The sequence below is a fragment of the Corythoichthys intestinalis genome, chromosome 9 (genome assembly GCF_030265065.1).
Source record: "Corythoichthys intestinalis isolate RoL2023-P3 chromosome 9, ASM3026506v1, whole genome shotgun sequence".
NCBI classification, from domain to species: domain Eukaryota; kingdom Metazoa; phylum Chordata; class Actinopteri; order Syngnathiformes; family Syngnathidae; genus Corythoichthys; species Corythoichthys intestinalis.
Genome location: NC_080403.1, coordinates 42,396,712 through 42,409,972, shown reverse-complemented (window position 1 = coordinate 42,409,972; position 13,261 = coordinate 42,396,712). Strand labels below are relative to the sequence as shown.

The window sequence follows — 13,261 nt, the reverse complement described above, 5'->3', positions numbered from 1 at the left end:
AATGTTTTAATCACTGACAATCAGCTTGTACTGAATCGAACATACATATTGTATGTCTTTTTGAAAGATTTCTTAAGGTCATACACTAAAAAAAAATGGGGTGTTGAACTGACATTAAAAATTATGGAAAGAATTTGCACCTGATAATATTGCTTTCCTTCAGCATTTAGCAATCGTGTCCTTTTAACATAAAGCACACATGTCTAGCCAACATAAGGCACTCATGTTCACCCCAAAACACATGTTGAACCGACATTAAAGAAATACATAATTTGCACCTGATTAAATGGCTTTCCTTCAGTATTTAACAATTGTGTTCTTTTAACATAAAGCACTCATGTTGAGCCAACATAAGGCACAACTACGGCTGTCAAATTTATCGCGTTAACGGGCGGTAATTAATTTTTTGAAATCAATCACGTTAAAATATTTAACGGATGCACGGAACAACCCACTCACGTATTGCCACAAACAGACTACAATGGCGACGTTCTACGTATATACAAAGCTAAGAGGCAGTGACAGGTGAGTGGAGTGGAAACAGGCATTCATTTGGACTGTGCTTTTAATTGCGTAAAGCTTTGACATCTCTTCCACAACAATTATAACTATTGAGGCGAGCAACGCGGGGAAGAATGACAGGAGTTGATCTTTTTCTTAACACCCTGCATTGTACACAACACAGAGAAGATATATTATTTGCAGCCTCCACACACAGTCATGGTTACCCACTTCCCATCATGCATTTGGGCAGAACAGTTTTGTCACTACATTATAATTTACTGAAAGCTCAACACATACACTAGATGGCAATATTTAGTTACAATATACAAACTCACATTTATCTTTTAAGAATCTATCCGTGGATCCCTTTCATAGAAAGAATGTTAATAATGTTAATGCAATCTTGTGGATTTATTGTTATAATAAACAAAGACAGCACCTATGGACAGTATGTTGAATGTATATATCCGTCTTGTCTTATCTTTCCATTCCAACAATAATTTACAGAAAAATATGGCATATTTTAGAGATGGTTTGAATTGCGATTAATTACGATGAATTAATTTCTAAGCAGTGATTAACTCGATTAAAAATTTTAATCGTTTGACAGCCCTAATTTTAACGTAAATGGCCGTCAATGGCATCAATTTATATATGCCTCAATTGAATCCAGTACATTGGCATCAATCGTAGCGACATTCATGATAGTCAATAGCATGGACGTACATAGCTGTCAGTGGTATTGACTTACTTAGGCGCCACTTCAATGTCAGTGGGGTATAATGGTAAGTGGTCAAAAATCACAACCACCAATGAGGTGTCCCTTACTTTTTCAGGGAGTTGGCAATCCTTCTTTTAAATCTCGCGAGAAATCACGAGATTATTGCAATTAGTTGGAAAGACACATTAACATTATGTTGCATCAACAATATCTAATCAAGCTCCTCATTCACTGGTCATGTTTATGTAGAGACTGCATGATTCAATCATGCTCACCTTGGAAACATGATGGTTTCTTGCTGAAAATGCACACTGTCTTTTAGTAAACTTTACAACCTGCCTGATTCATTTTTTTGAGTGCCCAAGGTGTGTGTAAAATATATATTTTTTTATAAATTTATATTTTTTAAAGGGGTGGAAATACAGTCAAAGCTTCAGTAGTTAGGGAAGGTTATACGATGGTGAATCTTTGCACTCTGACTGAACCTTTTTCCCATTTCCACTTTACTCTTCTGTGGTGGATAAGCAATACACAGTGCAAATACTCCAACTAGACCCTCAAGTGTTTGTCTGACAAAAACAATGTGTGAATAAAAACTAAAATAACCTTTATAAATAAAAGCAGACAGCTGAGTAGATAAATGGCAGTCTGTTGATCGCACATTACCTGTCGAGCTGGATCCGACCACACACATGCAAATGCAACTCAGTACTAGTATTCAATTAGGTTTCTTTCTCTACCACCAATATACAGTAAGATGCGTGCACTTAGCAAAATTCAAATGAAACCATTCTCTGGTGCTTAAACCAAGAGACGCTTAGACTAAGCTACCACAAGAAACAGTGCAGATCTATTCTAAGCAGTTTGCCTTGGTCACTGTTCATTCCGCTAGTGAATAATTGCTAATGCATTGCGAGGGAGGCTTACTGAGCGTAATGTTCGCAATGTATCTTTCTCAAGTATCATTAGTGAGGCCTGTGAGTCTGAATTAATGAGGAAATGAGGAGGATTGGAGCTGTCACATCACGACGCAAGATGCCGGTTTAAATCTCAGTGGAAAACGTGCTTTAATCAGTCATGTCAGGAAAAAACAATTACATGTCACATGAATGAAAATTAATAATAATTCAATGAACAAGCACTAGTTTCCTTTTACAGACTGAAGGCTGCTGTTTACTGGGTAACATGTAACCTACAGGCAACAATAAGTCCGCACTGCTCTCTGCTGCCTAACTTGGAAGTCCGCAATTAATTAATCAGCTCTAATACAAAACAAACAAACAAACAAAAAAATCAGTCTTCAGGGATCGATAAATACTCGCACATTCCATAGCTACCAAGTTTCAAGACGATCAGTTGACAAATGATGAAAGTAGGGCTGCAGCTATCGAATATTTTAGTAATTGAGTAATCGACTGAAAATTCTATCGATCAATCAAGTAATCGGATAAAACATTTTTTTTTAATGTAAAGAGCAATTATAAATATACATGAGAAAAATAGACATTTAATCCAATATTGAACCATTTTCAGTCAATCAATGTCTCTTGTCTATTTCCGATGTTCATTGTTGAAAACAGCCAACAATTGCATGTCAGATTTGACTAGAATTTTTTTTTTACTGATTTCACTCAAAAAACTTAAATTCTTATGAAAAACATATTTCTTACCTAAAAATGTAATTACCCTTGATAACACACATCACTTGAAAGCTATGTGATTTTCCCACGTGTTTCAATTAAATTTCCATTTGTGTCGAGCTATTTTTAAGTTCTAGTTAAGTTTTAAGTTATTCTAAACTATAAGTACTGATAGGATTTTGAGTTTTTGCAGTGTTCAAAATAAATGTATAATACCTGCTGTATTGGAGCACATTAGGGACCAGTGCTACTTGGTGTTTTATTTAGCAATGACTACTGAGCTAAAACTGACAGTTAGCTTTATTATGTTTTGATTTTACACCCTCATCACTCTACAGCACTGTGTTTTTACAGATTAAATAAAGCCTGTATGAAAGACCAGTTAGCCACGCATCGACAGTGGTCTTAATCAATAGAAACCTAGCCCTCCGAAGGGCTAACGTTACATGAGCGAGTGACAGTAACGTTATATTTATTAGCGCTGGGAAGTCTACTGCTTAAAGATGGCGGCTGTTTACTAACGCTGCCCAGACGCGGCCGAAACTGTCATTTTGCATCTAGTTCTAAATGCATGCGATATCTATGAGACGCATCGGACACTACCTGCTACCACACTAGCATCACGCGGGCGTAGTGTTTAGCAACGTCGGCGTGGTTTATAGCGGCCGTCAGCTGCAGTAAGGTTTTTTTTTTTATCTTATTGCTTCTTCTTCCACGCATGGGACGTCAGCGCGTTGTCCCGCGTTAAAAGTAGTCCGGGCAAAACGTGATGCTTCGAGCTGGCAAAATTAAACGATTCCTCTAGGTGAATAAAATTACTCGGATCAGTTTTAAAACTCGAGTTACTCGAGTTGCTTGAGTATTCGTTTCAGCTCTAGATGAAAGAGTAGGACTTCAAAGTTAGGGTGCTTTCATACAAGGACAGTTTGGCCCTTTTTAAATGGACCAGAGTTCTTTTTCTCAGATAATCCGCTTCGTTTTGTATATGTGAACGTGAACTCTAGCTCAGACCAGGAGGGAGGTATTTCTTCTTGTAAATTTTTCCAATCGATGAATCTTCCTTTCCTCCACATGATGCTACTCGGAAGGTTCGGTTGGCGCAGTGTGAATACTGAACTTCTTCAACAAGTCATTTGCAACTGTTGTTACGAGGTAGCTCTCTCTCCAACCGAACCATGGTCCTCTTGGTCTAATGTGAAAGTGCCCTTAGTGTCCACAAGACAACAACTATAGTGGTGACTTGACAGGCTGTCTGTAAAAATGGAAAACACGTAGGAAGAGATTTGAAGCCTCAACCTCAAAACTCTGAGAAAGACAGGTGAACCACTTATTTCTGCTAGTCATTCTACTACTCTTTTCACACACACACAAAAAATTAAAATGTAAATCTTTAAAAAATTATATTAGTTTCAGAGTGCTGATTGCGAGTAAATTGTTTTATCACGTCTTATCCGACACAAATTTAATCCATTTTTTCCACCTGCACAAGTACCACAGATTCACCGGTCCATTGCAGCGACTCTCCTTGGATATCAGTGCCAAGAAGGCAGCAACTGTAGTCAGGCCTGAGAAGAGAGAAGCTGTGCTCCCCCCAAAAATTTTTTGTCGCTATACTAGTGCATAGAAAAAAAAAGGCACCATAGCAGCATATTTTGGGTCCACAGTTTTTTATTTAATAGCTTTGTGTTGTGTTTTATCCTCAAATTACACATGCATGAATCATGGTCTTAAATCAGCTTGTAACCAGCAAGCAACATTTTTAAGTCCACATTTCCCTCATCAACTAACTAACTAACTAACTAACTCGGAACCTACAGCCACAATAAATTAGCTATTAATAAACCCAGAAATAAAAAAATAAATAAAATAAAGGCCACCACGGATCTACAGATCCTGGCCCATGATGCATCGCTATCAAATTCCAAGACCATCGGTTCACGAATGATGGAGAATTACGACTTCAAAGTTAGTGTCCACAAAAACAATAACCTGAGCGGCAACTTGACAGGCCTTCAGCTTGGTAAAAAACAAGAAAGTCGGAAGCTGTACTGGAGTGTGTGTTCTTTTTTTCCCCTTCTTTCTTTAGCTTTGCCCTTCTGCTCCCAGCTTATCAATCAGTCGCCTAATAAGAATGACTTAATCCCTTCCTAGAGAATTCTCTGTTGAAACAATGTTTTAATTGGAGAAGTCATGCTGAGGCCAACCACTGATTCTGAGTTTAATATTAGGATAACAAATGTGTAAGTAGGAGACAGAAGGGTGAGGATGAAGTAAAAAGGCAGCCTATGAAAACTGTCTATTGAATGTCACAGAAAAAAACAATGTCCAGCTAAATTGCTCAATTGCACTATTTGTAATACTGAATATCCTATTCAGAGACTGTTTTCATTGGCCTTGTTTTATTATTATTACTGTTTTATTTTAATTTTGTGTGCATATTCCAGTATATAATTCATTATATGACGTTTTAAAAGGATTTTAAGTGGTAAAGTTCATACACAACCACAATGAATTTGGTATTTTAAAAAAATGATTGACAATGAAGACATGATTCATGTGTATACATCTTTACTTTAATAACGTCCACACTTTTAAAACATAAAGGCGATTCCTATGCCATATAATGTTATGCTATACTTACACTGCTAGCCAAAAGTATTGGCACCCCTGCAAATCTGTCAGATAATCCTCAATTTCTCCCAGAAAATGATTGCAATTACAAATGCTTTGGTAAATGCTTTGGTAGTAATATATTCATTCATCTTGCTTGCAATTAAAAAAACACAAAACAGAATGGTTAAAAAATTAAATGATCATTAAAATTTTACACAAAACTCCAAAAATGGGCCGGACAAAAGTATTGGCACCCTTTGAAAAATCATGTGATGCATCTCTAATTTGTGTAATTAACAGCACCTGTTACTTACCTGTGGCACATAACAGGTGGTGGCAATAACTAAATCACCCTTGCTGCCAGTTAAAATGGATTAACGTTGACTCAACCTCTGTCCTGTGTCCTTGTGTGCACCACATTGAGCATGGAGAAAAGAAAGACCAAAGAACTGTCTGAGGACTAGAGAAGCAAAATTGTGAGGTAGAATGGGCAATCGCAAGGCTACAAGTCCAACTCCAAAGACCTGAAGGTTCCTGTGTCTACCGTGCACAGTGTCATCAATAAGTGTAAAGTCCATGGCACTGCGTCTAACCTCCCTAGATGTGGACAGAAAAGAAAAATTGATGAGAGATTTCAACGAAAGATTGTGCGGCTGGTGGATAAAGAACCTCGACTAACATCCAAACAAGTTCAAGCTGTCCTGCAGTCCGAGGGTACAACAGTGTCAACCCGTACTATCTGTCGGCGACTGAATGAAAAGGGACTCAATGGTAGGATATCCAGGAAGACCCCATGTCTGACCCAGAGACATAAAAAAGCAAGGCTGGGGTTTACCTAAACTTACCTGAGAAAGCCAAAAACGTTTTGGAAGAATGTTCTCTGGTCAGATGAGACAAAAGTAAAGCTTTTTGGGAAAAGGCATCAACATAGAGTTTACAAGGGGAAAAAATGGGGCCTTCAAAGAAAAGAACACAGTTCCCGCAGTCACACATGGCGGAGGTTCCCTGATGTTTTGGGGTTGCTTTGCTACCTCTGGCACTGAACTGCTTGACCATGTGCATAGCATTATGAAGTCTGAAGTCTACCAACAAATTTTGCAGCATAATGTAGGGCCCAGTGTGAGAAAGCTGGGTCTCCCTCAGAGGTCATGGGTCTTACACCAGGACAATGACCCAAAACACACTTCAAAAAGCACTTTAAAATTGTTTGAGATAAGCACTGGAGACTTCTAAAGTGGCCAGCAATGAGTCCAGACCTGAATCCCATAGAACACCAGTGGAGAGATCTGAAAATGGCAGTTTGGAGAAGGCACCCTTCAAATCTCAGAGACCTGGAGCAGTTGGCCAAAGAAGAATGGTCTAAAATTCCAGCAGAGCATTGTAAGAAACTCATTGATGCAGTTGTTCGCAGTTATTTTGTCTTGTGCTACCAAGTATTAGGCTGAGGGTGCTAATACTTTTCTCGGCCCATTTTTGGAGTTTCGTGTAAAATGATAATGATTTCTTTTTCATTCTCTTTTGTGATTTTTTCATTGCAAGCACAATAAATGAACATATTACTATCAAAGCATTTGTAATTGCAATCATTTTATGGGAGAAATTGAGCATTATCTGACAGAATTGCAGGGGTACCAATACTTATGGCCAGCAGTGTATGTATACCTCTGTTGTCAGGGGATCAGACAAATGGGTAAAAAAAAGTACCACGTACACCTCTCGCCCATCAGATGGGATAGCTCCAGCTAACCTGCTCCCTAATGAGGATAAACGGTATAGCCATCTAAAGTCCGTCACTAAATCCGCTTATTACCACCTAAAAAATATAACCAGAATTAAGGGGCTTCTGACTCAACAAGACATGGAAAAACTTATGCATGCATTCGTTTTCAGCAGATTGGACTACTGCAACGGTATATTTACAGGTCTTGATAAAAAATCAGTCAGGAAGCTGCAGCTAGTACAGAATGCTGCAGCCAGAGTCCTCACAAATACAAGGAAGCTGGACCACATTACACCGGTTTTGAAATCGCTACACTGGCTTCCAGTGAGTCAAAGGATAGACTATAAAATACTACTGCTCGTCTACAAAACACTTAATGGCCTTGGACCAAAATACATGCTTGACTTGTTAGATTCCTATGAGACATCTAGACCCCTAAGGTCGTCTGGAACGGGTCTTCTGCATGTTCCAAGAACCAGAACCAAGCAGGGTGAGGCAGCATTTAGTTATTATGCTCCTCACCTCTGGAACAAGTTACCCGAACGTCTGAAGTATGCTCAAACCGTTAGCTCCTTTAAATCAGGGCTAAAAACGCTTTTGTTTAGCACTGCATATCCATAACTGTCTATATATTTCAATCTACCTGCCTTCTATTCCTCTTGTGCATATCTCCATTGCTGATTTCAATGATTATTATTAGTAGTAGTTTTGGCTTTATTTCTATTTTTGTTTTATTTTCATTTATTTATTTTTATTCTGTGATTAAATGCGATCTTTTGTCTTGGTTTTTACGTTGTGTTGATTTAAATGTGATTTTTATGGTTTTCATGTGATGTAAAGCACTTTGAATTGCCTTGTGTTGAATTGTGCTATATAAATAAATTTGCCTTGCCTTGCCTTGCCTTACACAAAATGAAAGAATTCTTCAATAGTGAAGCTATTGTCTTGATCTCAGTATGTTTTTCTTGCTAAAGACAAACGTGGGATCTCAAGATCCATAAATAAGCAGAGCAGGAAGGCTGCAGTGGAGGACTGAAGGAAACCTGAATTTGGTGATTTTAATGAGCTCCACACTTCAGGTGGCCATTGCCTGTAAAGGATTGCCATCCAAGAATAGTGTAAACAAGTAAGGTATTTGAAATAATGTCAAATGTCCCAAAACCCTGAAACTTGAGATGCTGTGCATAAATCAAACTGCTGTCCCGAAAGCCAACACTTAAGTCATATCTTAGGGTGTTACTGTATATGGAGGCAAAATCAAGAAAGTACTCGTGTTGAATTTTGATGATGTTATGTATAATCGTAATGCCTAAATGGTTGTCCTGCATTCAGAATTCCCCTCTGGCGCCGATAGAAGAAAATGTCAATGCAGCACCACAGTCAGAAGTGTTTTTTTTTCTTCTTTTTTATAGGTGATAAATCTTAGTAAAGCATTGGCTGGGGTCCGTGATCTTATCAGTATTCTAATATGAATATATCTCTGTCTAAAATAGAAAAGATGATACTCTTTCTCTCTCCCACACACATATGCACGCAAGCAAGCGCAAACGCATACACATGCTCATAAAAAAAAAAAAAAAAAACTGTTATCAGTCATTGCAGCTGTGGCTGATGAAGTGAAAGCCTCTATGCAGTGTGTGGGTTTGCAGCTCAAGCTGGAGGCACCATTCAGCTTGGAGTTTTACCAAATATATAAGCACCAAATGAGAGAATGATGGAAGAGACACTATGAAAGGTCTTTGTCCCAGAAATAGCAACGCACCATCAGATCTTCAATTGCGGCTTTATTCGGTTCAAAGACGAAGACATGAAAGGCCCCGTGACCAAGTTGCCATTTAGATCTTTTGTGTTCTGCCATGTGCTTTTCCTTACCTATTGGAATATTCATACGGGCGTTTTTGTTTTTCTTTTGTGTTTGGAGGTTAATGGTTCCCTCTCTTTCACTGGTGTGACACTTAAGTGCCTCACATAATTAAAGGCTCATGAGACAAGGGTTTTCCCTTCAGGTGAGTGCACACACCTTTGTGAACTGAAGTTTCCACTCCAGTGTTTCTGCTGCCTTCTTATGCTTCCTAGCAACCAACCTTTTTCCAATAAGCTCTTGTCCTTGAACTACAGTGACACTCGGCTGGGAAAGCTCAGGACTCTCTAAACTCATTTTCCATGCAGATTACTGACACTCCTCCATGAAAATTGTTCTCAGTGAGATACAAAATGGTTGTCATGTCTTGGTATCCCCTTCAAGTACCACAGGAAGTCTTTTGCAAAAGTCAAGTTGTAGTAAAATTTTGTTGGGCAATAGTGGCTTTTTCAGTGGAGTCTTTAATGCACCTGGAGACTCTCTTCTTTCAGCAGGAAAAAAAGTTAGTTCATATCTTTTTCCATTCTTTAGAAATCAGCATTAGAAAATAGCTTAGTTTGAGCAATTTTCCAATTTCTAATGAAAAAAACAGAAATTGAGCTTTTTGTAAACGCAAACATTTCAAACATAACTTTGACTTTAGTATAACTTTGACTTTAACACAGCTATTTTTTGCTTTAGTTACATCCCAAACATCTGAATAATGTTTTCCTTTCCTGGGGGGGGGGTGGGGGGACTGGTTTGGCCGTGCGCGTTCCCGTGCAGGACACTGGACGGTGCGGGGGACGTGAGCGGCAGAGCACGGCGGCGCGGGCTTTGCCCGGCGAGCAGCACGGATTCAACGCCTTTGTCCGCTGCACTGGTGGTCCCGGTCGTTCTGCTCAGTCATCTAGCGCCTGGCATCCCAGGCATCCTCCCGGTTGTTCTGCTCGGTCGTCTTCCGCCAGCGCCCCGGCCGTGCGGCCCGGCCGTGCGGCCCGGCCGTTCGTTCCGTTGAGTCTGGTTGGGGGTCTTACCAAATGCGCTACTGCCCTCCAGTGGCCAGTTTTATTGCTTTAAAATGGACTTTCAGAGAGATTTGGAGATTTGGAGCTAGGTTGAATCAGAACCTAGAGATGTCTCTTGTGAAAAAAAAAAACATAAAAGACGTACTAATACGTCTTTGGGACAATGAAACAATTAAAAATAGAACACATTTATACGTTTTTGGGAGCAAATGAGTTAATGATGTATTTTTCTTGAATTTAAAACTATTTAAAACCTTTTTTTTTTCATATTGAACTTCAAAGTTGTCAATTTAATCTTAAATTTGGCATCACAGATCGCTCATAGAATTTTTGTAGGCTACAAAAAAAAGATGCTAACATCAGATTTTTCCCTGTCCACTTCTCGGAACTATGCAAGGTCCGTTACAAGCAGTGGCTAACTGTGACCACTAACTCATAACTTCACTATGAGGGTCAAATTGTGGACACCATATGATAACTGTTACATACACAAGACCAGCATTACTCTATTTTACGATTCAGTTGTCAGAATCTTGTCAAAACACTATCGTCGCTCAACTGGCTTCTAGTTCATTTTAGATTTGATTCTAAACTTTTATTGTTTGTTTTCAATTCTATTAATGGCCAGGCTCCTTCTTATTTGCCGGAGATTTTAACCCTCCGTAACTCTGGCAGAGCTCTTCGTTCTACTAGCCAGCTTCTTCTGCAAGTTCCAAGGTCAAGACTTAAACAGTGGGGTGATCGATCTTTTGCAGTTGGTGCCCCCAGGTTGTGGAATGGCCTGCTCCGTGAAATCCGCAACATTACTAATCCGGGCCTTTTTAGATTGCGGTTAACTAAAGAACCGCCTTTTTAGACTCACCTTTCTCCGGACTAGGGTACCCTGGTTATATTTATGGGGTTTTAATGTTTTGGGATTTTATCTGTTTTATTTGCCGTTTTGACCTTTAGCATGGTGCATTGTTTTGTTTTGTTTTCCCTCAATTTTATTGTATAATACTTTCCTGCCTTTTATACTATATTTTTTGTTATTGTAAAGCACTTTGAGGACCTTGTGGGTTTTTGTAAACGGCTATATAAATAAATTAGATTTTTATGTTTTTGTATTACCATATGAACTGTGATTTCAGAAATGCTTGCTACCACCTTTGCAACTATTTGAAATTTGACTTCCTTCATCACGTCATATGCATCACTATTAGAAACATAAAAATATTTTTCACTTCCATGTATCACTCATAAAATCTGAGGCAAGTTTGTCACACATCTGAATCCATGAATGTTCTTGTCATTGAAAGACATTGAGTTGGTGATAACAAATAGAGCAGCAATGATTTGAGTTGCACACATCCTCTACCAAACAACCCCAGCTCCCCTTCAATTCGGCAGGTCAATCAATGTGCTTTCCTTTTCCCTCCATTAGGGCTGTGGAGAGATGTAGCAGTCCCATGAAGTGCCATTGCATGGGACATTTTGCATCACAGAAGCAGTGTTTATTCCAGTCACATACAGCAGAAATGCAAATAAATATAATTGGTTGATGAAAATAATAAAGGTGAGTGAAATATGTTATGTTCTCTTTTGTCTTTATAATTGCTATTTTACCCCTTGATGCCAAGATTTACAGTAAAACAAAAAAATAAGACTAAAGAATCTGTTACTTTTGTTTTTGCTTTCAAATACTAAATCAAGTTGAGATAGTGATTTAAAATGCATGATGAAATAATAACAATAAATAATAATAAAATAGATTAAAAATTCATAATAAAACACAATAGACATGTGTTAAAAATATAAATAAATAAAGCATTGAGGCTGGTTTGATCTGGAATGTGCCTAATCTGATACAATAGGCATCAAGAGTTTAACCATGTAAAAATGTAATTTATCTGACTACTCAACTATTGGATAAAATTTACAGTAGAAGGTACTACTAGTATATAAGATTTTTAGACACCAAACCTTTTGGCAGAAATGTGACTAAAATGCAGTTTCGGTCTGAAAAGCTTTTTAAACTAAAATAACATTACCGAAACAGTAAGTTATTAAACAGCAAGCAAAGAGTACAGCAAACGCATGTTTCTCTCGCTAGAGGCCAAATGTCCGCTGTGAAAGAATATGTTATTCATGTTTATAAAACACATAACTGCCGTGATACTATATTCATTTGTTAGACTGGATTCATCCATGTTCATGCGCTGTATTTCTTTGAGCATAATACAAAGAGTTTCTGTCGATTGTCTTATGTGTTGAATTGTGCTATATAAATAAATTTGCCTTGCCTTGCCTTGCCTTATCAGATTTTCACTCCCTTTTGTGCCAGCTACGGCTAAGTTCCCAAAGTCGTAGCTCGTGATGTTTTTCAGCTAGAAATCACCAGAGGTGGGCCGTAATAAAAAGTTTTGTTTTTGCTTTTATAGTAGGTATTGTTTTCATAGTAAGCAACGCCCTTTCAACAGTATAAATGTCCAGCCTCTATTGTACTTCTACTCTACACCTGCTTGTTCACAGCACCTGGCTGGAGCACACCGTTGTACCCTAAATATGTATCTTGTTCATAAAGTTGGCAATCCTTGGCTGGTTTGATTCTTTCTCTTATCGGAGCTATTGACTGATTCTCGTCTCGGAGTTCAAAATTGAATTTCCCTGACATCCGCGTCATTGTAAAATACTACGCTGCAATAGGCATGAGCTGATTACCGGTTTCAAGGTATACCGTGGTATGAAAACGTCAAGGTTTCAAAACCGCAAAAATTTTCCGTCATACCGTCTCTAAGGTATTAGCTATTTTTTATGTCCTAAAAATGCATGGAGAAATCCCTCGCTTGCAGCTAGCTGTAAGGCTCAACACTTCCCCACCGGCTGTTGCTCAGTATCAGTGAGTCAGCTGTGCTACATGATGGCTGGAAGAGATCAAACTCACGAACTTTTTTCCCCCATCGGAGAAAACGTAATCACTGGTATGGGAATACTTCAGTTACAGAAAAGTTACAGACAGCCTCAGCTTAGAAGGGGCCAACCGACATGCAAAACATGTTTGTGGAGGGTAGCTGTCGAGGAGGCAATACCTTCAATATGATTTCGCATTTATACAAAATTAAAGGTTAGTAAACACTAAAGGTGTACGAAATTTCCGATTCTTAGATTATTCGCGATTCGGCCATGCAAGAATCGAGAACGATTCACAAACATCCA

General features: G+C 38.5%; 1 protein-coding gene across 2 annotated transcripts in view; it reads right to left on the bottom strand.

Moving 5' to 3' along the window:
- slc4a8 (solute carrier family 4 member 8) overlaps window positions 1-13,261 on the bottom strand; it is an 85,716-nt gene that overhangs the window by 40,519 nt on the left and 31,936 nt on the right. The gene's annotated exons all lie outside the window — the stretch shown is intronic.